General features: G+C 45.2%; 1 long non-coding RNA gene across 1 annotated transcript in view; it reads right to left on the reverse strand.

Moving 5' to 3' along the window:
• The window catches only part of LOC139279403 (uncharacterized), a 36,690-nt gene extending 16,410 nt beyond the window's left edge, over positions 1–20,280 (reverse strand). Inside the window, exon 1 of the long non-coding RNA XR_011596465.1 lies at positions 19,839–20,280. This is a non-coding gene — a long non-coding RNA (uncharacterized lncRNA). The remainder of the gene's footprint in view (positions 1–19,838) is intronic.
• Between the last annotated feature and the right edge of the window lie 3,847 nt (positions 20,281–24,127).

Below are 24,127 nucleotides of genomic sequence, written 5' to 3' on the forward strand. Positions count from 1 at the left end.
ACTTCAAAATGCAGTCTTCCTTGAGCTGTGCAAGGAAGATAATCACATTGACATCCCTTTTGTCTCTCTAATCTCTCTTGCCTTACCCCAATCATAGACCTTCCCTTTTGTTTTTTCCTCCCCTCCCCCTTTCACTGCCACTACACTTCCTTGAGAACCTGTTACATCTCAAACTTTTCCAGTACTGACGAAGGGTCACAGACCCGAAACGTTAACTCTGTTTTTCTCCACAGATGCTGCCCGACCCGCTAAGATTTCCAGCATTTTCCAGCATTTCAGATTCCAGCATCCACAGTATTTTGCTTTTGAATCACTAACAGATGGCTTGTAGGTGAGAAAGCGGACTCCCATGGATAATGACCCCACTAAAGTTGCAAAGGCCTGCTACAATGAGGCACATTATTCAACTATTGCTGAAACCTAACATCTGGTTAATGGTTTAGCTACATCACATTCAGCACGCTCTCTGCCATCCTTGGATGGAAGGCTGACAGTTTTCGGGGATGAAGCTATACAGCATTACTCAGTGAGTTCACTGATCCACGTTTATCACATTGGGGTGGAGTGTAGAATGTTTCAGTGTAAGGGGTGTTGGAGATGTGTGAGGCGGACTGGTTGGGCTGGGTGCTCTTTGCCTTTCCGTCATTGTTCATAGGTTTATATATAACCTTTCGGGCTGCTGACCAAGGGCCGTGCGGCTCTGTCAGCCGGCGCGGACACGATGAGCTGAAATGGCCTCCTTCTGCGCTGTAAATTTCTGTGTTTCTATTTTTATTGAGCTCAATTTTGAAGAGTTATGTGCTAGTGAAGGGGCAGAATGAATCTGATATGACAATGGACACAGAGAAATGATAAGTGGACAGAATTCCTCAAGCACAGCAAGGCCAAGGTTGTGGCCCTGAATGCTGAATGTATCGTGTCTTACTTTGCGGAATCTGAAGAAGCACATCAGATCCTAGATTCAAATGGTGAAACAGAGATCTATGATCAAATAAAGAATGTAGGGCTGTGTGGCAATTGCTATAATCCCGAGCTACTTTTTATGCTGTACTGTTATATAATCACCGATTTATTGAGAGAGAAAGCCCAGGGTGACTGTTGGTAATATGAGGTCATGGTGGTCATGTGGAAGTCCAATGCCCCTATTTGAATAGTGGTGCTGCCACATTTACAATAAATAGGTTAACTCATGCAGTAAAATAGCAGGCAGAGTGCCACGTGAACACGATTGGTGTTGATCCACTCAAAGCACCAACAGTAATTTCTGGGATCCCTTTCATAATACAGCATAAAACAACCTCAAGTGAGAGGAAAGGAACAATGGGATTGTTTCGCTGATAAATGATCCCAGTCTAAAGTAAGTATCAGCATTTCCTGTGGGAACATGTCCCCCAGAATCCCATGCAGGATATACATAACCCCCACTGTACCACGAGAGACAACAGGGTTCTCTCAGGGCTTTGACACTGGATCTCGCCTGCAACATCGACCTGTCATTTCCCGTTTCGCATGTTGGCTGACTGGCTGTGTATCTCCAGTTTGGAGTTCAGATTCCCCAAACTTACAAGTTTTCTTTTTTTGTCGCTTATTTCTCATCGTTCTCTGGTCGATCTTTCTCTCCCACCCTCACCAGGGGGGGGGCGCGAGATTCATCGAGTGCAGAGCCAGCTATGGCTCAGTGGGTAGGACACTCACCTCTGAGTCCGAAGGCTGTGGGTTCGAGTCCCACTCCAGGGACTTGGAACAAATAAATCTAGACTGACCCTCCAGTGCAGTGCTGAGGGAGTGCTGCACTGTTGGAGGTGCCGTCTTTCAGGTGAGACTTTAAACCGAGGCCCCGTCTGCTCTCAGGTGGAGGTAAAAGCTCCCATGGCTCTATTTTGAAGAAGAGTAGGGGAGTTCTCCCCAGTGTCCTGGCCAATATTTATCCCTCAATCAGCATAACAAAAACAGTTTGTCTGGGTCATTATCACATTGCTGTTTGTGGGAGCTTGCCGTGTGCAAATTGGCTGCTGTGTTTCCCACATTAAACAGTGACTACACTCCAAAAGTACTTTGTTGGCTGTAAAGCACTTTGAGATGTTCTGAGGTTGTGAACTATAGAAATGTAAGTCTTTCTTTCTGTTAGGGCAGCAGCGGAAACTGGGCTGGGACGAATTGTAAGCCCAATTCACATTCGGTGTGATTATTTTTTCCATTGAAGTCATTCTGATTGACCATCGCCTGTTTCCTGCAACCATCCAAGACAAAGTCACTGTATCTCTTTTTCCTAAGTATCCCTTTCTTTCTTAGTCTCTATTTCTCTTCATCGTGCCTGTTGTTATTTGCCGTCCTTATCTTGTGAAGGTGCTCAATCCTGCTGGCAAACAGCCCTCGGGGACTGAGTGACTCTTCTCCCAAGTGACCCCTCTCCATGCCTGAGCTAAGGCAGAGGCCACTACATGCCCTTGACACCAGCTCTCTGATTGGCTGACTGGTTGTGCCGAGCTGTTCCTCAGATCTCTGATGTGTGACACCACAGTTCAGTGCTCTCATCTGTCTGTTGATCAACTTCAATCACCGTGAAGGAACTCTTCAGAGCCCTGCTGGACTGTTGCACTGTGCAGAGGTTAATTCAATAATCATTGTACATTGGTAGTGATTGGAATGACTTCCTCTTTATCGTTGCGCATTTTGCAGTGTGTATTCGCAGTGTTTAATGCAATTACCAGACTCCCGTGACCTCCTCGTCCTGTCTAATAACACGATGATTGAAAGAATTAGCGTAGGAAAGTTACAGGAGGAATGAGTCACTGAGTTACCCGCTCCCGCATCAGCCTGGACTCCACAAGCCACAAACATGCTTTTTTCATTTGATGAATAGCGCAACTTTGTGATATCTGTAACCATGGTGATTATGTATCTGATTTCGAACTGCACAACAACCTATTCTATATAATCTCTTCCTCTTTGTCAACGCCTTTACTTGTGATGTATGATTTTTGTTATTCATTTTGGTTTATTTCTCTCGACCTTTTTCCTTTATCTCTCTTTCTGGCTAATTTTTTCATTTTATCTTTTATGGACTATTACCTTTTCTCCTTTATTTTTACTGTGTGGAATAATGGAGGCAACTCGTCCTCCCTCTCTGTCTCAATATCTCTCTCACTGTTCTTGCTCATTCTCAGTCATTCTGTCCCGCTGATTCTCCCTCATTATCTGTCTTCTCTTTCAATCTCTCTCAGGTCTGCCTCTCTGATGTTCTCGCCGACTGTGTCCTTTCATGTTGCTCTCACTCTATCTCTCGGTCACTTCTTCGCTCTTTTGTTCTCTCTATCTCTCGCACTCATTCTCTGTCTCTCTGTACATCTCTCTGTCATTGGCTGTCTCAAATCGCCCATCCTTCTCGCTGTCCTTTGCACTTTGTCTGACACAAACCCCCCCCCCTCTCTCTCTGAAGTTCTGGATGTTACATCGTATGCTGACAGCAACAAATAGGCCTTTGATCAGGAGTGAAGCTTTACCCCCATTTGTGCAGCAAGTCCTTTGAAAGGCAGCATCAATATCACAGCTCCAGTCTCTGTGTGTTGGCACCCTGACCTCAGCCACAATTGAAAATATTTACAAGCCACATCCTTCGTTTGGACCTGTGGAGAGACGAGAGAAGCTAGGGTTGTTCTCCTTCGTGCAGAGCATGATAGGAGAAGAATTAATAGAAATGTTCAAGATGATGAGGGGTTTTGATAGAATAAATAAGGAGAAACTATTTCCAGGAGGGCCAGAGAGACATGTGTTTATATAGCACCTTTCATGACCTCAGGACGACCCAAAGCGTTTTGCAGACAATGAAGAACTTTTCAAGTTCAGTCACTGCTGTAATGTCAGAAGCACAGCAGGCAATTTGTGCACAGCAAGGTCCCACAAACTGCAAGGTGACAATGACCAGATAATCTGTTTTAGTGATGTTGGTTGAGGAATAGATATTGGGCAGGACCCCGGGGAGAACCTTGTGGGCCAGGAGGAGCAGGCGTGTCGTGTATCCCCGACAGCGGTCAACTGCCGTCCAAATTCTCCAATCACACAGGGTTCAGAGTCAGAAACATTTATGTAATTGAGGCTTGTTGGGCTTTCATGTCCCCGGACTCCACTCTCCTTCCCGGGTTCGTGGCCCACTTCGGGAACATGGCTCATACCATAGTGTACATTCCCCTCGCCCTTAAAATCGTGGCCTGTCATTCTATGACTTGAACTCAACGAATTGAAATCCAGCACATTACAACTGCATTAACACAAGATTAAAATATGTATCTTTCAATGTCCATGTTTCTTTTCACTTCTCTTGCTGTAGCGTTCCATTCTGATTCAGTCGCCCAGTCGAGAAATGGCAAGGAATTAAATCAGTTAGGCTACTGAGCAATTAATGTTAGTTAACACAATACGGGCAGGATTTCCGACATCGGCCATTTTGGGACGGTAATGGAGGTAACGGTTGTGCCTGGAAACAGTTTGCGCCTCAGTCATCTGACACCTGGGCCCTGAGTGCGGGGCAGAGCGCAAACTGTTGGAATGGTTTAATTCACATGCTCTCAGCAGGACTTGGCAGTTAGAACCCAGAGCAAGGAGAGCGGCGTCAGGGTTAAATGGCAGCTGGACTGGCCAATCCCCAGACAGAGATGTGGTCAGGGTCACAGGTCAAACCTTTGACTTCCTGTTTTCTCTTTCTCTGACCCTCTTTCTCTCTCCCAGTTTCTCCCTCTCTGTCAAGGGAGGAACTGGGAGGGTGAAGCAGGGTAAGAGAAAGAGAAAACAGAGACGGAGAGGGAGAAGGGGAGAGAGAGTGAGAAAAAGAGAAAGAACGACAGAGAAAGGGAGAGAGAGATAGGCAGAGTAAGAGGAAACGGAGATAGCAACATAAGGGAGCTGAACAGTATATTTGCACTAGAAGCTACAGAGGAGATTTATGAGGATGTTGCCAGGACTGGAGAATTAGGAAAGATTGGATTGGCTGGGATTGTTTGCTTTGGAACAGAGGAGGCTGAGGGGGGGATTTAATTCAGATGTATTAAATTATGTGGGGTCTAGACAGAGTGGATAGAAAGGAGCTATTTCTCTTAGGGCGGTCAATAACTGGTGGCATAGATTTGAAGTAATTGGTAGAAGGATTAGAGGGGAGCTGAGGAGAATGTCTTCACCCCGAGGATGGTGGGGGCCTGGAACTCACTGCCTGAAAGGATGGTAGAAGCAGAAACTCTCATCGCATTTAAAAAGTACTTGGACGTGCATTTGAAATGTCGAAACCTACAGGGCTACGGACCAAGAGCTGGAATGTGGGATTAGGATGGGTAGCTCTTTGTCGGCCGGCGCAGACACGATGGGCCGAATGGCCTCCTTCTGTTCCATAAGCTTCTATGATTCTATCAGTCCACCTTCTGGAAGATAGAAGAAACACACCGGGGGACTCATGGAAGACTAAATGATCTAGTTCACATAACAAAGGGGTTTCATTGTTACGATGTCCAGCTTATGTTAATGTATGACCAGGTATTGGGGAGTAAAGGCATACCCCCGATTGTTAGGGATGGAGGGGGGGGTCGTTCAGCCCGACTGCCTGCCTCTCTTCCGCGGTTATATCCGAGCCAGAGTGTCCCTGGAGATGGAGCACGCGGTGTCCACCGGTACGCTCGCGGCCTTCCGCGAGAGGTGGGCGCCGGAGGGACTGGAGTGCATCATCACCCCCGGCAACCAAATTTTAATTTGAACCACGTGTCTAAAGTTGAATTTGTTTAAGTTTGTCAGTTTTAGTGCCCCCCCCCCCGCACCCCCTTTTAGCCAGGGGGCACTTGTATAATTTGTGTTTTTGGTGCCCTCAAACAAAAACCAAGGGGGCACTTGAAAAATGTTTGGAGTGTGCCCCCCCTTTAACCAAGGGGCACTTGTTCATTGTCTACACAATAGTAATTGTAAGGGATGCAGGGTCCGCTCAGGGGAGAGGCTGGGGATGCAGACCCTGTGAGACTAAGCAGTGCAGACGCAAAATTTTTAAGAGCACTTCACAGATGGCCGGTGCGGACACGATGGGCCGAAATGGCCTCCTTCCATGCTGTAAATCTCTGTGGTTCTATGCATCAGAAAAAAGCCGAGAAAGAGATCAGGTGACCAAGACCTTGTTCGAAGAGTTGGGTTTTAAAGGGGGAGGGGGAGGCAGGTGGGAATTGCAGTAAGTGGAAACTATGTGGGTGAAGGGTCTGGCATCAATGGTAAAGTGAGGAGGGGGAGGGGCCTTGTACAAGATGTCAGAGTTCAAGCAATGGAAGGTTCAGCCTCACTGTGTTTCCTCCCTTCCCCCACCCCCACTGCTTCCTTGCCCTGTCCCTCAATAAGCCCCCTCCCTTTCTCCCCACTCTGCCCCTTGCCTCTTCCCTCTGCTTTGCCTCCCTCCCTTTTTCCCTGAATCTGCCCCTCCCTTCCCCACTCCGATGCTGATATTCCCTCGAACTGCAGTGCTATGACACAGAAATAGACAGTGAGCCAGAATTCCTGCTATAAATAGAGTTTCTCTCAGGCCGAAGGGGCAGAGAAACTGATAAAGTCCATCAGCTGTAAGATGGAACAGCTCTCGCAGAACAAAGATGTCTTTGAGGCTAGGACTCCGATATACAGTTTCAATATTTAATGCACTCCCCTGTGAAAAATTATCTGCTGGAAAATATCACTTTAAAAATCATTCCCAAGTTTAATGTTCCAGAATGTTCTTATTAAACTGTAGAAGTTCCTTGGTAATCAAGACGGCGAATGATTTGATCACAAAGTGTTCTTCCTGGATTTCTATCTCCATTCAATGGATTATGAAAAAAGCTGACAATCAAAATTATTCATTTTGTGTCAATGTGGAAATCCATCTAATCTCTCGCGTACATTAGTCAGACAGAGGCCGACTCAAACCTTCTGTGTTCAGTAGGAGTCTATTGTAATGGAGGGAACGTGGCGGGCATTTGCGCACAGCAAGATCCCACAATCAGTAATGAAGTAAATGACAAGATAATCAGTTTTTCAGTGATATTGGTTGAGGGAAAAATATCAGCCAGGACACTAGGGAGAGCTTCCCTGCTCTTCAAAAAAGTGTCATGGAATCTTTGACATCTGCCTGAGAAGGCAGACAGGGCATCAGTTTAATGTCTCATTCAAAGGATGGCACCTCTGTCAGTGTAGCAGTCCCTCAGTACTACACTGAGATGTCAGGCTAGATTTTGTGTTCAAGTTTCTGGAGTGGAACTTGAACCCATGACTTTCTGACTCAGTGCTACCCATTGACTGCAGCTGACGCCTGTGAACCAGCATGGCCATGGCCCACTCTGAGATTACATGAGGTGAGGTTGCGGTAGATACACATTACAAAGCTTGAGTTTGACCCTCCAGATTCTTCTCTTCTTCCCAACTCATAGCTACAATCTTACCCCATTTAGGTGATAAAGTGAATCTAAATGTAAACAATGTGTGACTAGGATCTGAAACATGACCCCTGTACAGACACATTTTCAGCATGCCATAGAGGGAGTGCAGCGAAGATTCACCAGACTGATTCCAGAAGGACTGTCGTATGAGGAGAGATTGGGTCGACTAGGCCTGTATTCACGAGAGTTTAGAAGAATGAGCGGGGATCTCATTGAAACATATAAAATTCTGACTGGGTTGGACAGACTGGATGCGGGGAGGATGTTTCCCCTGGCTGCGAAGTCTAGAACAAGGGGTCACAGTCTCAGGATATGGGGTAGGAAATTTAGAACCGAGATGAGGAGAAATGTTTTCACTCAGAGGGTGATGAACCTGTGGAATTCTCTACCAGAAAAGGCTGTGGAGACCAAGTCACTGAATATATTTAAGAGGGAGATAGATTGCAGGACACAAAAGACATCAAGGGTATGGGGAAAAAGCAGGAATATGGTGTTGAGATATAGGATCAGCCATGATCATATTGAATGGTGGTGCAGACTCGAAGGGCCGAATGGCCTACTACTGCTCCTATTTTATATGTTTCTATGTTTCTATGTTAACAGACTTTCAATTCTAAGTCTAGGTTTTATTAACTACAGAACTAAAATTGTATATAGTATGAGAATATAAATGGATGCCTGTTTGTCAATTTTAATCTCTAAAATTAGTCAGTCAGTTGGAGATTGCCTATCACATAGAATTAACAGCACAGAAACAGGCCAATCAGACCAACTGAAATAGGATGGGAACTATGACCCCTCCAGATTCCTCCCCCTTCCTTTTGGGAGGTAACGTATCTTCACTTAGCATGTCACAGCGACACAACTGAGATCAGCAACTCAGCAGACAGGAATTCACGCTGAATGGTTAGGTCTGGGGCAGCATTCCAACACTGAGGGTGACTGCATGGACTATAAAGAGCGACCGAGTGTAACAGACTAATCATGCACCCGTTTTATAGTGTTAACATTATGCACTGATGATGCAGTGACCCTTCCCAGATGAAATAGGGTCAGAAGCTTATGGCTTTAAGGCCCCTGGTCGAGTTGGACTCCACATTGTAATCTAACACTGCAATGTCAGGAGTAATGCATTGATGGGAGTGACATATTTTGGATGAGATGTTAAGCTGATGTTCCCTCTGTCTGTTCCGATGGTTCAGAGGGATGTAATATCCTGACCAACATTCCACCCTGAACCAACATCAGCACCAAAACCTCTCAAGCACCAGACCAAAGATCCAAGGAAATCAGCTTTGTGGTCTTTCTCTGCACAGCTTCCAGGGCTTGGCTGTCTCCCTTGTGGCTCAGTGACTGGGACCGAATGCAGTATCCAAGGAGTTGCCTGACCAGAGCAGCATGCAGTCCCAGATTTAAACTCCAATGATTTGGCAGCACATGAATTGTTAGATCAAAATACACCAAGGTCCACCTCGTTCGCCTTCCACCAGCCTGGTAGTCACATGATACGATAATGGAGTTGTTGACTAATCATGGCAATCAATTTCGTATCAATTGGTCTACAACAGACCCAGAATGTACCTCAGCATTATTTATGCTTTGATGATTACTGCTTTGCAAAGACTGACATCGTTTTGGTCCACTATCACTCCCATATCTCTTTCAGTCTCTCCGCTAGCTTGTTAGTACCTTCCCATTTAAATATGATCTCCATTTTTTCTTGCAATGTGTACTTAGCCATATTGAATTCCATCTGCCATAGTTTGTCCCCTTGCAAATATGGGCCAGGTCCTTCTCACCTGCATTTGTCTAGTCTTCCTGGTTAGTATTATCTGCAAATTTGCACAACTTGCATTAAGTTCCTAAACCTGCTCACTTATGTAGATCTGAAAAAGTGGGGTTCCCAGCCCTGATTGCTGGGGCTCTCCAATCAGTACATCTCCCCAGCCTGACACCCACTAACCAATAACTATTGCTTCCTCTCCATCAGCCTATCCCTTGTCCAATTCCAGTTTTTATCTCGGATACCCACTGCTTGTATAAAAGCCTTTCATGTGAAACTTCATCAAAGCCCATCACAGGGCTTCCCAACATCCACTGTGGATATCACTTCCTTAAAATAGTCAAGCATTAGAACATAAGAAATAGGAGCAGGAGTAGGTCATACGGCCCCTCGAGCCTGCTCTGCCATTTATTACGATCATGGCTAATCTGATCATGGACTCAGCTCCACTTCCCTGCCCGCTCCCCATAACCCCTTATCCCCTTATCAGTTAAGAAACTGTCTATTTCTGTCTTAAATTTATTCAATGACCCAGCTTCCACAGCTCTCTGAGGCAGCGAATTCCACAGATTTACAACCCTCTGAAAGAAGAAATTTCTTCTCCTCTCTGTTTTAAATGGGCGGCTCCTTATTCTAAGATCATGCCCTCTAGTTCTAGTCTCCCCCATCAGTGGAAACATCCTCCCTGAATCCACCTTGTCAAGCCCCCTCATAATCTTATACGTTTCGATAAGATCACCTCTCATTTTTTGAATTCCAATGAGAAGAGGCCCAACCTCCTCAACCTTTCCTCATAATTCAACTCCCTCATCTCCAGAATCAACCTAGTGAACTGTCTTTGAACTGCCTCCAAAGCAAGTATATCTTTTCGTAAATATGGAAACCAAATATGCATGCAGTATTCCAGGTGTGGCCTCACCAATACCCTGTATAGCTGTAGTAAGACTTCCCTGCTTTTATACTCCATCCCCTTTGCAATAAAGGCCAAGATTCCATTGGTCTTCCTGATCACTTGCTGTACCTGCATACTATCCTTTTGTGGGGGAGGCAGGATCTGCTCCTTCTGAAACCATGCTGACTAGCACTTACTACATTACTTTCATGTAGATTTTATTATTTTCATATAGAAGGAAAAATGAGGAGAGGCAGTATAAACAATATGGTAAAACGTTAAAGGGGGCCCAGGAACAGAGAGCTACATACTCAATTCTGTGCAGGTGAGAGGACAAGTCAATAAGGCTGCTAATAAAGTATTCAGGGTCCTTGGGTTTATTAATTGAGGCTTGAGTACAAAAGAAGGGCGTTATGGTGAAGCTTTATAAATCACTGGTTAGGTCCCAGCTGGAGTGTTGTGTCCAATTCTGGGCACTGCACTTTAGAAAGGATGTCAAGGCCTTGGGAAGGGTGCAAAGTCATTCATTTTAGGAAAATAAACCAGATCTTTGCTCATCTGTTGTACAAATGGGTTGATAAACCATTTAAATGTTTTAATTTACTGCCAGTAATATGTAAACATTTAAATGTTGGTTGAAAATGCACACAACAAATGCGAATCTTTCTTTCTTTACTGCATCACGGAGGACATCTGGCATGGCAATAATAATTTGATCATAACAGTGCCACAAAGCATCCATTGGGAGCTGTTATCTGCGCATTTGCAGGAGAGATGCCATGACTTATAATTCTGTCGTATGGCACAGAGGTACTGAACATATTCTCACAGAAATATTGTTCTTTTTAATTCTGCCTCCAACTGAATGACAGGATGTAAAACTGCCCCTAATTCAACAATAACTGCCAATCCCAAAGTGGCAACAAGATGTCTGATGAGTAAAATGGAAATTGGTACATTGGTACAGGAAGGGGTGCTCGATGTGGACCTATGTACACATGTGTTGCAAAATATTTCCCATGGATGTGTAGGCTCAAACATCGACATTTCATTGGCACTTAAACAGAAACATGAACAAAACTGAATTGAGGAGCATGAAGAGCGGACGATGATGTTCTGTAAAACAGCATTAAATCCAACATTGGGACTTCTTCACCTCCATTATCTGAGAAATGCCAAACAGAACACTATAACACAGCTTCTCACGTGAAAGCCTCTACCCGATCCTGAACTAATTTACTTATTACACTGACAAATCTAATGTAGCTAAGAAAATTATAACAAACGTCCAGTGATCAATCCTTTAGGCTTGTAGAAATATAGAAACAGAAAATAGATGCAGGAGTAGGCCATTCGGCCCTTCGAGCCTGCACCACCATTCAATAAGATCATGGCTGATCATTCCCTCAGTACCCCTTTCCTGCTTTCTCTCCATACCCCTTGCTCCCCTTAGCCGTAAGGGCCTTATCTAACTCCCTCTTGAATATATCCAATGAACTGGCATCAATAACTTTCTGCGGCAGGGATTTCCATAGGTTAACAACTCTCTGAGTGAAGAAGTTTCTCCTCATCTCAATCCTAAATAGTCTACCCCTTATCCTAAGACTGTGTCCCCTGGTTCTGGACTTCCCCAACATCGGGAACATTCTACCCGCATTTAACCTGTCCCGTCCCGTCAGAACCTTATACGTTTCTATGAGATCCCCTCTCATCCTTCTAAACTCCAATGTATAAAGGCCCAGTTGATCCAGTCTCTCCTCATATGTCAGTCCTGCCATCCCGGGAATCAGTCTGGTGAACCTTCACTGCACTCCCTCAATAGCAAGAATGTCCTTCCTCAGATTAGGAGACCAAAACTGAACATAATATTCCAGGTGAGACCTCACCAAGACCCTGTACAACTGCAGTAAGACCTCCCTGCTCCTATACTCAAATCCCCTAGCTATGAAGGCCAACATACCGTTTGCCTTCTTCACCACCTGCTGTACTTGTATGCCAACTTTCAAAGACCGATGAACCATGACACCCAGTTCTCGTTGCACCTCCACTTTTCCTAATCTGCCGCCATTCAGATAATATTCTGCCTTCGTGTTTTTGCCCCCAAAGTGGATAACCTCACATTTATCCACATTATACTGCATCTGCCATGCATTTGCCCACTCACCTAACCTTTCCGAGTCACCCTGCAGCCTCCTAGTGTCCCCCTAACAGCTCACACTGCCACCCAGTTTAGTGTCATCTGCAAACTTGGAGATATTACACTCAATTCCTTCATCCAAATCAGTGATGTATATTGTAAAGAGCTGGGGTCCCAGCACTGAGCCCTGCAGCACTCCACTAGTCACTGCCTGCCATTCTGAAAAAGACCCGTTTATCCCGACTCTCTGCCAACCAGTTCTCTATCCACGTCAGTACATTACCCCCAATACCATATGCATTGATTTTGCACACCAATCTCTTGTGTGGGACCTTGTCAAAGCCATTTGAAAGTCCAAATACACCACATCCACTGGTTCTCCCTTGTCCATCCTACTCGTTACATCCTCAAAAAATTCCAGAAGATTTGTCAAGCATGATTTCCCTTTCATAAATCCATGCTGACTTGGACCGATCCTGTCACTGCTTTCCAAATGCGTTGCTATTTCATCCTTAATAATTGATTCCAACATTTTCCCCAGTACTGATGTCAGGCTAACCGGTCTATAATTACCCGCTTTCTCTCTCCCTCCCTTTTTAAAAAGTGGTGTTACATTAACTACCCTCCAGTCCATAGGAAATGATCCAGAATTGATAGACTATTGGAAAATGATCACCAATGCATCCACTATTTTTATGGCCACTTCCTTAAGTACTCTGGGATGCAGACTACCAGGCCCCGGAGATTTATCGGCCTTCAATCCCATCAATTTCCCGAACATAATTTCCCGCCTAATAAGGATATCCTTCAGTTCCTCCTTCTCACTAGACCCTCAGTTCCCTAGTACTTCCGGAAGGTTATTTGTGTCTTCCTTCGTGAAGACAGAACCAAAGTATTTGTTCAATTGGTCTGCCATTTCTTTGTTCCCCATTATAAATTCACCTGAATCCGACTGCAAGGAACCTACGTTTGTCTTCACTAATCTTTTTCTCTTCACATATCTATAGAAGTTTTTGCAGTCAGTTTTTATGTTCCTAGCAAGCTTCTTCTCATACTCTATTTTCCCCCTCTTAATTAAACCCTTTGCCCTCCTCTGCTGAATTCTAAATTTCTCCCAGTCCTCAGGTTTGTTGCTTTTTCTGGCCAATTTATATGCCTCTTCCTTGGATTTAACACTATCCTTAATTTCCCTTGTTAGCCATGGTTGAGCCACCTTCCCCGTTTTATTTTTACTCCAGACAGGAATGCATAATTGCTGAAGTTCATCCAAGTTTTCCAACATTTACCTGCAATAGCAATGGTTTAAGACTACCCTCAACGCTAAGAAAGCCCTATTCAGCCAGCGCCGCAATACCAACCTGATGACTCTGCGCGACAGATACAAGAGAAATGCAGGGAACAGCACCAACCCCTGTACATGGCCTTCTTTGACCTCACAAAGGCCTTTGACACTGTTAAAGTATGGAGTATGGAGCGTCCTCCTCCGTTTTGGCTGCCCTCAAAAGTTTGTCAACATCCTCCGCCTGCTCCACGATGACATGCAAACCATGATCCTGACTAACGGATCCACCACAGACCCACTCTACATTCGGACCAGGGTCAAGCAAGGCTGTGTCATCGCACAATGCTCTTCTCGATCTTCCTTGCTGCAATGCTCCATCTCACCCTCAGCAAGCTCCCCGCTGGAGTGGAGCTAAATTACAGGACAAATGGGAATCTGTTCAACCTCCATCGCCTCCAGACCAGATCCAAGGTCGCCCCATCCTCCGTCATTGAATTACAGTTCGCAGACGATGCTTGTGTCTGCGCACACTCAGAGGCTGAACTCCAAGCCATCGTCAAAACATTCACCGAGGCGTACGAGAACATGGGCCTTACATGAAATATCAATAAGACAAAGGTCCTCTACCAACCTGACTGTGCCACACAACACTGCTCCCCAGATATCAAAATCCACAATGAGGCCTTGGACAACGTGGACCATTTTCCATATCTCGGGAGCCTACTGTCAACAAGGGCAGACATCGACGACGAGGTCCAACACCGCCTTCAGTGTGCCAGTGCAGCTTTCAGTCACCTGAGGAAGAGAGTGTTTGAAGACCAGGACCTCAAACCCAGCACCAAGCTCATGGTCTACAGAGCAGTGATGATATCCGCCCTCCTCTATGGCTCAGAGACATGGACTATGTACGCAGGCGCCTCAAAATGTTGGAAAAGTACCACCAGTGCTGCCTCCGCAGGATCCTGCAAATCCATTGGCAGGATAGGCGCACCAACGTCAGTGTCCTCGCTCAGGCCAACATCCCCAGCATTGAAGCACTGACCATACTCGATCAGCTCCGCTGGATGGGCCACATTGTCCGCATGCCTGACACGAGACTCCCAAAACAAGCGCTCTACTCGGAGCTCCGACATGGCAAGTGAGTCCCAGGTGGGCAGAGGAAATGCTTGAAGGACACCCTCAAAGCCTGCTTGAAAAAACGTAATATCCCCACCGACACCTGGGAATCACTGGCCCTAAACTGCCCTATGTGGAGGAAAAGAATCCGGAAGGCGCTAAACACCTCGAGTCTCTTCGCCGAGAGCAAGCTGAAGCCAAGCGTCGACAGCGGGTGGAGCGTGCGGCAACCCAGGCTCCCCACCCACTCGTTCCTCCAACCACCATCTGCCCCACCTGTGACAGAGACTGTGGGTCCTGCATTGGACTCATCAATCACCTGAAAACTCATCCTCGATTCCGGGGGACTGCCTATGATGATGAAGACTACCCTCATAATTTCAAACATGGATTCCAGTTCTCTCTCTACAGTCAGATCATGAGGACAGTCTGATCACGTAAAAAGACACACCATCCTGTGGGAAAACCAGCCAGACTCTTACTGGTCTCCACAGCTTCAGTCTGACGTACAATGTGAGGCAGTGCAGAAGGGTTTTATGCTTCATCTAAATCCGTGCTGTACCTTACCTGGAATGTTTCATGCAATATGTAGAGGGAGCTTTACTCTGTATCTAACCCGTGCTGTACCTGCCCTGGGAATGTTTGATGGGACAGTGTAGGGGGAGCTTTACTCTGTATCTAACCCTCTGTACCTGTCCTGGGAGTGTTTGATAGGACAGTGTAGGGAGAGCTTTACTCTGTATCTAACCCGTGCTGTTCCTGCTCTGGAAGTGTTTGCTGGGACAGTGTAGAGGGAGCTTTACTCTGTATCTAACTCATGTTGTATCTGCCCTGGGAGTGTTTGATCGGACAGTGTAGAGGGAGCTTTACTCTGTATCTAACCCGTGCTGTATCTGCCCTGGGAGTCTTTGATGGGACAATGTAGAGGGAGCTTTACTCTGTATCTAACTCCGTGCTATACCTGCCCTGGGAGTGTTTGATGGGACAGTGTAGAGGGAGCTTTACTCTGTATCTCACCCCGTGCTGTACCGGCCCTGGGAAGGTTTGATGGCATACAGTAGAGCGAGTTTTACTCTGTATCTAACCTGTGGTAAAGCAGAAGTCTCCATTTGTCCAGCATCTCTCGCATGGAAGAACATTTCAATGCTTAATAATGAGGAAAAATAGGACAGCAAGCAGGGATGAGAGAGAGATTGCAGCGGGGGACCGAAACCCCAGCTGAAGAAATAGGTTTTTAATAGGCTTTTGGAGAGAATGGAAGTGAAATGATTTAAGGAGAGAGCTCCAGTGAACAGGGACTGGCCGGGAAAATCAGTGACAGGTGATAAAGCAGAGGGAGCAGAGCCAGACAAGTAAAGGATATAAGCCAGGTGCCAGAACATATGGCTGGAGGAGGTCACAGACGTAGGACAGGATGTGCCCATGGAGGGATTTGTAAATGAGGATAAGTACCTTGAAATCAATGCACTGGGAACTGAGAGATAGTGGGACTTGGCAGGCAAAGGACTGGAGCTGCAGAGCTCTGAATTAATTGAAATTTATGGAGGGTGAAGGAGTGCAGCTGACTTGGGAGTGCTTGCTCCGAACACGTGAGAGAGTGCGAAACTCCCAGCATCGTCATCCCTCATCCGAAAGAACATAAAATTCACCAAAACTGAAATTTAAAAAATCATGTTGCTTACTTTCAATTGTCAGCTCACTTTACCAGATAAAATGGAAACTGTAATGCGTCAGCAACAGGGCAATGAATGAATATGTGTTATAAACCGCACGGCTTTATAGTAGCTCAGAGCTCTGAAGGTGATTATCTGAAATGTCAATTCTGTGAAGCACTACAGAACTAAAGAAGATTGATGTGAGGGCTGCAGAATTACAGAATGTGAGCTTCGGTCACTGCTGCAGCTCCAGGACTCGCGGGGACAATCTATTAGCAGCCAGCACAATGATCGTTATGCACCAATTCCTCACCCTCAACCCAATGAGCAACATCTTTATCTTTTCATCCATTTCCTCCTCCCTCCTCCCCTGAAGCTGCTGAATCTCGCTGCGATATGGTTCCATGGCACAGAGCGAGGAGAGTTCTCCCTGGTGTCCTGGCCAATACTTACCCCTCAGCCAACATCATTAATTGCAAATTATTTGGTCATTATGTTTGTCGCACAATGCTGTGAGCAAATTGGATGCCACGTTTCCTACATTACAATAGTGACTACACTTCATAAAGTACTTTGTTGGCTGTAAAGCATTTTGGGACATCCTGAGGTTGTAAAAGGTGATATATAAATGCAAATTCTTTCTTTCTTTATCTCACTGAGCCATCAAAGTGCCACATAGAATGGTCTTTGAAAGCAGGCAGGGTCAAGCATAGTAAATGATGAGTGACAATGGAGATCATTTTCAACTCAGTGTAGAACCGGTGTTACGGGTCAGGCGCCCATAATGGGCAATCTCCATAACGGATGCTCATTATAACGACTGTTGGGCTTTTTCTACAATGGATGCCTGACTCGCAGTTTTACGCTCCAGCGGTGTGTTGAAAATTTTGCCCAATGTGAGCAAGTTGAGAGGGTGTCTGAACATATTGTAGAGTGCAGGTCCACTCTGTGTGCCTATAAATGAATGTTGAAGAGATTTAATTTGTTATAAATTTCAATGTTCTGTATACCTGAGAAAAATAAACCACCGATATTAGATTGAGAGCTGTGTACACAATGGATCTCCAGCAGTTGGGAATTTTAATTACAGCACAGCCCGGACTGAGTAATTAACGCAAGACAACAATTGCATTTTGTGTGACTCAGAGAACTCGAGAGAGCCTCTCTTTTATTTGTTACTTCTCCTGTTATGTGAAAAAATGGTGTTTTCTCTTTTTGATTTTAATTGCCTGCTGAATACAGACCCAGATCAGAAACTGCATCCATGCAGCAGATTAACCAGAGCCGTGCTTGATTGAAGTCTTTATTCATTAGCCTTGTAATCAGTTAGAAGGGAATTAAGAGGATTTACTGCTGAAACTGGCCTTCCAGGAGAAAATCAAACCCATCGTGTAGCCGGGGAATGCCAGCGATGTAGAACTCAATGACTTTTTCTTTTGATGATGTTTTATATTCGTTTGACTGTGTTTTAATATTTACATAAATCAATGCTTTCAAAGTCCCAGTGTAACATTTTTTAAATGAGCATGTATTTTTTCACACAAAGGGTAGTTGAAATCTCGGACACTCTCCCTCAAAAGGCTGTGGACGCTGGGGGTCAGCTGAAATGTTCAAGACTATGATTGATAGTTTTTGTTAGCTAAGGGTATTAAAGGTTACGGCACCAAACCTGGTAAATGGAGTTAAGATACAGATCAGCCATGATTTAACTGAATGGCAGAACAGACTGGAGGGGCTGAATGGCCTACTTAGGTTCCTAATGTTCAAGACAAGTGAAGTGGAGGATTGGCAAATCTGTTGTTGACTGCAGAGGATTTCTACACCGATGGAGTTGTAGGGGCTTGGTTGTCAAAGGCAGGAGAAAGGACACCACAGCCCAGTCCTCCATTGATCTCACAGTGCAACCACTGAGATAGTTAACACCTTGGAGACATCTTTGTCAGGTGAATGAGTTGGCATTGCAGCCACGGCAGCTGACTAAAGCTTGACTGAAGATGTGGTTTTCCCAGGTGCCTCTGAGACAGCTGTCAGCTGACCACATGGAGAGCTTCCCATTGATTAACTGGCAGGACCATTCCCCACATTCCTTTCAGCCACTTCACATCCAGCACAGAGAGCAGACTTTCACCCCGTCCGATTTGAACCCAGGTCTCAGAGGTGGGAGAAGAGAAGGGGGTAGAAGTTCATTTTGGGCGGAGGCGCAAAATGGGCATCGGTCATTGGAACATGAATATCAGGGTGGGGCGTGCAGCCGGCAGCCAAAGCGATGCCCCCCCATTTTGCTCAACATCCAAAATAAATTTCGACCTCAGTGAATCCTTGAGAATGTTTACTCTTGCCTTGATATCCAGCATTTCCAAGAGAACAAACTGAAAACCCTTCTTCAGAACGCTCTGGCCATTATTTCTAGCCTGTGCGTCCACGGGATATTCCTTGTTATTGCGAAGTGTGACAATGACAATACACGGGACTTCTTTTAGACTTTAACTGGCAAGCAAATTTATTGAACAGTAAATGAACAAGTGAATAAATATCAGAAACTTAACATACATTCTTACAGTAGCTGTGCAACTTTGCTAACTCCTTACATAGTTGTAAATAGTGGTATTAAACTGTGCTAAATTAATTGTAATCAATCTCCTTACATTGCGATTCTTTTTGTGTTTTATTATTAACTATGTGAGTCATCAAAGGCTCCAGAAAAAAAAACAACCATTTGAAAAGCTCTGTCTATTAAATCCTCGTGGAAAAGTTACAGGGGTTTCGCTGAAGTTGAATAATTGTCTGTTAAATTCAAAAGCAGCTGCCAATCAGACACATAACTGAAAAACGAATCACATAACTCGTTTGTATTTGAATTGCGTGACATGGCTCCTCCCTCAAAAAAACTCCCTGAAGACAATGACTATTGATTTGAAGCGTTGTGACTTCACGGCAAACAAGCCAAAGGTGGGCAGAGGAAACGTTACAAGGATGCCCTCAAAGCTTCCCTGATAAAGTGCAACATCCCCACTGACACCTGGGAGTCCCTGGCAAAAGATCGCCCTAAATGGATGAAGTGCATCCAGGAGAGCACTGAGCACCTCGAGTCTCGTCGCCTAGAGCATGCAGAAACCAAGCACAGGCAGCGGAAGGAGCGGGCGGCAAACCAGTCCCACCCTCTCTTACCCTCAACGTCTGTCTGTCCCACCTGTGACAGGGACTGTGGTTTCCGTATTGGACTAGCCACCTAAGGACTCATGTTAAGAGTGGAAGCAAGTCTTCCTCAATTCCGAGGGACTGCCTATGAGGATGATGATGTATTGTGTTAGACTGGGGCATACTTTCTGAGAGTGACGCTGGTTTTTAGCTCCTCGTTTACAGTGACTGAACCAATACCGAAACTAAAACTTGGACGAAAATGCTCCATTATTGTCACGTGCTCTACCAAAATACCCAACTTATTTTCAGGAACACGGGGGCAGCTTTTTTTATCCCTTCACATATTTTTAGGCAATTTTGTTTTTTTTCCTCTCAGTTGTTCGGATTCTGTTTTTAACTCACCAGTTTCGATCTAAAGTCAGAGTGGGGCAGTCTGTGCCGATCCCCTTCCTCCTGCTCTGTTGGGATGTGCTAGCTAATTCATCAATGTGTGTTCACGTCCTTGCTGCTCGGACTCGTCCCTTCATTCAAAAGCTTCACTGAGACCAGCAACGTGCTGTGTGGAAAATTGAAAAGGGAAGATATACGTCCTGCTCCTGTGTTGTGCAGTGTATCGATAAATGAACACACTTAGCCACCAACTGCAGCGCATGTGTGGCAGCGGCAAAATGATAAGTGTATTCAGCAGTGCAGAGAAATCCCTCCCCAGTACACGACGAGCGAAATTGACAAGGGAAAGTGGAGCCAATTTTACGTGTGACCGCTTGACATGAACAGACTGTTCATGGGCTGAATATGGCACTGGATCACTTACTGCCCCGTTTCTGCTGGCATTCCGGCTGCCCCCTTGCTAGGGGCCTTTAAATGGGTGGCCAGGACACCTGCCTGTTGCAGGCAGCAGGCCACTTTTTATTTGTCAATCTGGGTCCTATGATGCACGTATGACCCCGATCGCAATGTTGACGCACAAATGGCCGAAGGGCAGCATTTGTACAATCTATTTTCAAATTTTTATTTGATTTAAGTTACTGGCAAAAGTTTAATTTGATTAATGTGTCGGTTTTAGTGCCCCCCCTTTAATCAGGGGGCACTTGTATTAAAGTTTGCAACAAAATAGTTGTACAATCTATTTTGATTATTAGATTGAACATAAGAACATAAGAAGCAGGGGCAATTTCCAGAAGGCACAGAAAGAGGCCACAAACTAAAAACTGATTAAAGTGAGTTAATGCAAGCTTTTGGGATGAACTGGACAAAGAGAGAAAAAGGGCGCCAGCCAGGGGCAGGTAGTGACTCACCACCAGTTAAAGACAATCTCTGTGGTTGAGAAACCAGACTGGGTTTATGCACAACAACAATAGGGTTTTAAATTTCATATAAAACTAACGGAAAAGGCCTTGAACTGATTGGTCGAAGGGGGAAAAACTATTCTCTCTGGAGACTCCAAGTCTGCAAAGAACCAGAACAGTAAAGGGACATTGTGTACATTTTTGGAGAACGAGGTACTTAAGATGAGGAGTTATCTTTTGCCCTGCAGACTCAGTGTGCAAATTGGGGACATCCAGGTCCATCATTGCAGTCAATCAAACAAGATCACCACAAACAACGTATCGCCCCAAACACATTATCGGAAACCGCAGTGCAGTGGGAAATATTCATAACAAAGAAACATAGAAAATAGGTGCAGGAGTAGGCCATTCGTCCTTTCGAACCTGCACCGCCATTCAATAAGATCATGGCTGATCATTCCCTCAGTACCCCTTTCCTGCTTTCTTTCCATACCCCTTGATCCCTTTAGCCGTAAGGGCGATATCTAACTCCCTCTTGAATATATCCAATGAACTGGCATCAACAACTCTCTGCGGTAGGGAATTCCACAGGTTAACAACTCTCTGAGTGAAGAAGTTTCTCCTCATCTCAGTCCTAAATGGCCTAACTCTTATCCTAAGACTGTGTCCCCTGGTTCTGGACTTCCCCATCATCGGGAACATTCTTCCCGCATCTAACCTGTCCAGTCCTATCAGAATCTTATAAGTTTCTATGAGATCCCCTCTCACCCTTCTAAACCCCAGTGTATAAAGGCCCAGTTGATCCAGTCTCTCCTCATATGTCAGTCTGGTGAACCTTCGCTGCACTCCCTCAATAGCAAGAATGTCCTTCCTCAGATTAGAAGACCAAAACTAAACACAATATTCCAGGTGAGGCCTCACCAAGGCCCTATACAACTTCAGTAAGATCTCCCTGCTCCTATACTCAAATTCCCTAGCTATGAAGGCCAACATACCATTTGCCTTCTTCACCGCCTGCTGGACCTGCATGCCAACTTTCAATGACTAATGAACCATGACACCCAGGTCTCGTTGCACCTCCCCCTTTCCTAATCTGCCGCCATTCAGATAATATTCTGCCTTCGTGTTTTTGCCCCCAAAATAGATAACCTCACATTTATCCACATTATACTGCATCTGCATTTGCCCACTCACCTAATCTGTCCAAGTCACCCTGCAGCCTAATAGCATTCTCCTCACAGCTCACACCACCACCCAGTTTAGTGTCATCTGCAAACTTGGAGATATTACACTCAATTCCTTCATCTAAATCAGTGATGTATATTGTAAATAGCTGGGGTCCCAGCACTGAGCCCTGCAGCACTCCACTAGTCACTGCCTGCCATTCTGAAAAGGATCCGTTTATCCTGACTCTCTGCTTCCTGTCTGCCAATCAGTTCTCTATCCACGTCAGTACATTACCCCCAATACCATGTGCTTCGATTTTGCACACCAATCTCTTGTGTGAGACCTTGTCAAAAGCCTTTTGAAAGTCCAAATACACCACATCCACTGGTTCCCCCTTGTCCACTCTACTAGTTACATCCTCACAAAATTCTAGATTTGTCAAGCATGATTTCCCTTTCATAAATCCATGCTGACTTGGACCGATCCTGTCACTGCTTTCCAAATGCGTTGCTATTTCATCCTTAATAATTGATTCCAACATTTTCCCCAATACTGACGTCAGGCTAACTGGTCTATAATTACCCATTTTCTTTCTCCCTCCTTTTTTAAAAAGTGGTGTTACATTAGCTACCCTCCAGTCCATAGGAACTGATCCAGAGTCGATAGGCTGTTGGAAAATGATCACCAATGCATCTACTATTTCTATGGCCAATAACTTAAGTACTCTGGGATGCAGACTATCAGGCCCCGGGGATTTATCGGCCTTCAATCCCATCAATTTCCCTAACACAATTTCCCGCTTTATAAGGATATCCTTCAGTTCCTCCTCCTCGCTAAACCCTCGGACCCCTAGTATTTCTGGAAAGTTATTTGTGTCTTCCTTCGTGAAAACAGAACCAAAGTATTTGTTTAACTGATCCGCCATTTCTTTGTTCCCCATTATAAATTCACCTGAATCTGACTGCAAGGGACCTACGTTTGTTTTCACTAATCTTTTTCACTTCACATATCTGTAGAAGCTTTTGCAGTCAGTACACCATTCCTGCTTTCTCTTCATACCCCTTGATCCCTCTAGCTGTAAGGGCCACATCTAACTCCCTTTTGAATATATCTAAAGAACTGGCCTCAACAACTTTCTGTGGTAGAGAACACCACAGGTTTACCATTCTCTGAGTGAAGAAGTTTCTCCTCATCTCAATCCTAAATGGCTTACCCCTTATCCTTATCCTTAGACTGTGGATAACATGGATATAAATATGTGAGCTCAAAGCAGCTCAGAAGTGTGTGGTACAGAAGCGAAGTGAAGTACAGAACGAACACGGATGGAACAGAACTGAAGAGGAAACAACCAGTCACGGAACCAATGACCACGAACCTACAATCCACGAGACAGCTACGAAGTGGATGGGTGATTGTATGTCTTCACTCAATTCTCTCAGAAGTCTAGTTCTGTAGTTTTTAGTCAGTTTGTGCCTAATAAAAGTGACAACTGAGTTAAGCCTAAATTTTGTACCACGTGTCGTGCTTTTCCTATAATTCCCAAGGTCTACGAATCAAGGCAGAGTGTAAAAACAAACACCCGACAATGTATGCAAATGATGGGCAGAAAAGGCCAGCTGGTCCATCAAGCTTGCCCCATACTCATAGTGCCTGGAGCAGCATGACAAGACACTTCCTAATGACCTCACCCCCACCACCCTCCCAACTACACTCCAGCTGCCATGTAATCACCTGGGAGGGAAAAAAACAGAAAATCCCAGGGTCAATAAGAGGGGAAAAAATCTGGGAAATTCCTCTCCGACCCCCTCAGGTGATTGAAACCAATGCAAGATCTCACGGACCATGTGTACATTAACTGTGAATCCACTGACCTGTATGATGCAATCTCTGCCCGAGCCAAGAACCGCTCCACTCCCTTTGGAAGGTGTGCAGAAGACAACACCCACCACATCAGCCGGCAGCATGTCCCACAGGCTCACTACCCTCCAGAGAACAACAACAGCTTGTATTTATACAGCACCTGTAATGTAGTGAAATGTCCCAAGGCGCTTCACAGAAGTGTTTTAAGACAAAAGATTTGACACCGAGTTGCATAAGGGGAAATTAGGGCCGATGACCAAAAACTTGATCAATGAGGTAGGTTTTATGCAGCGTCTTAAAAGAGGAAGGAGAGGTAGAGAGGCAGAGAGGCTTAGGCAGGGAGTTCCAGAGCTTGGGGCCTAGGCAACAGAAGGC

Source organism: Pristiophorus japonicus, chromosome 14 (genome assembly GCF_044704955.1).
Source record: "Pristiophorus japonicus isolate sPriJap1 chromosome 14, sPriJap1.hap1, whole genome shotgun sequence".
Classification (NCBI taxonomy): Eukaryota; Metazoa; Chordata; class Chondrichthyes; family Pristiophoridae; genus Pristiophorus; species Pristiophorus japonicus.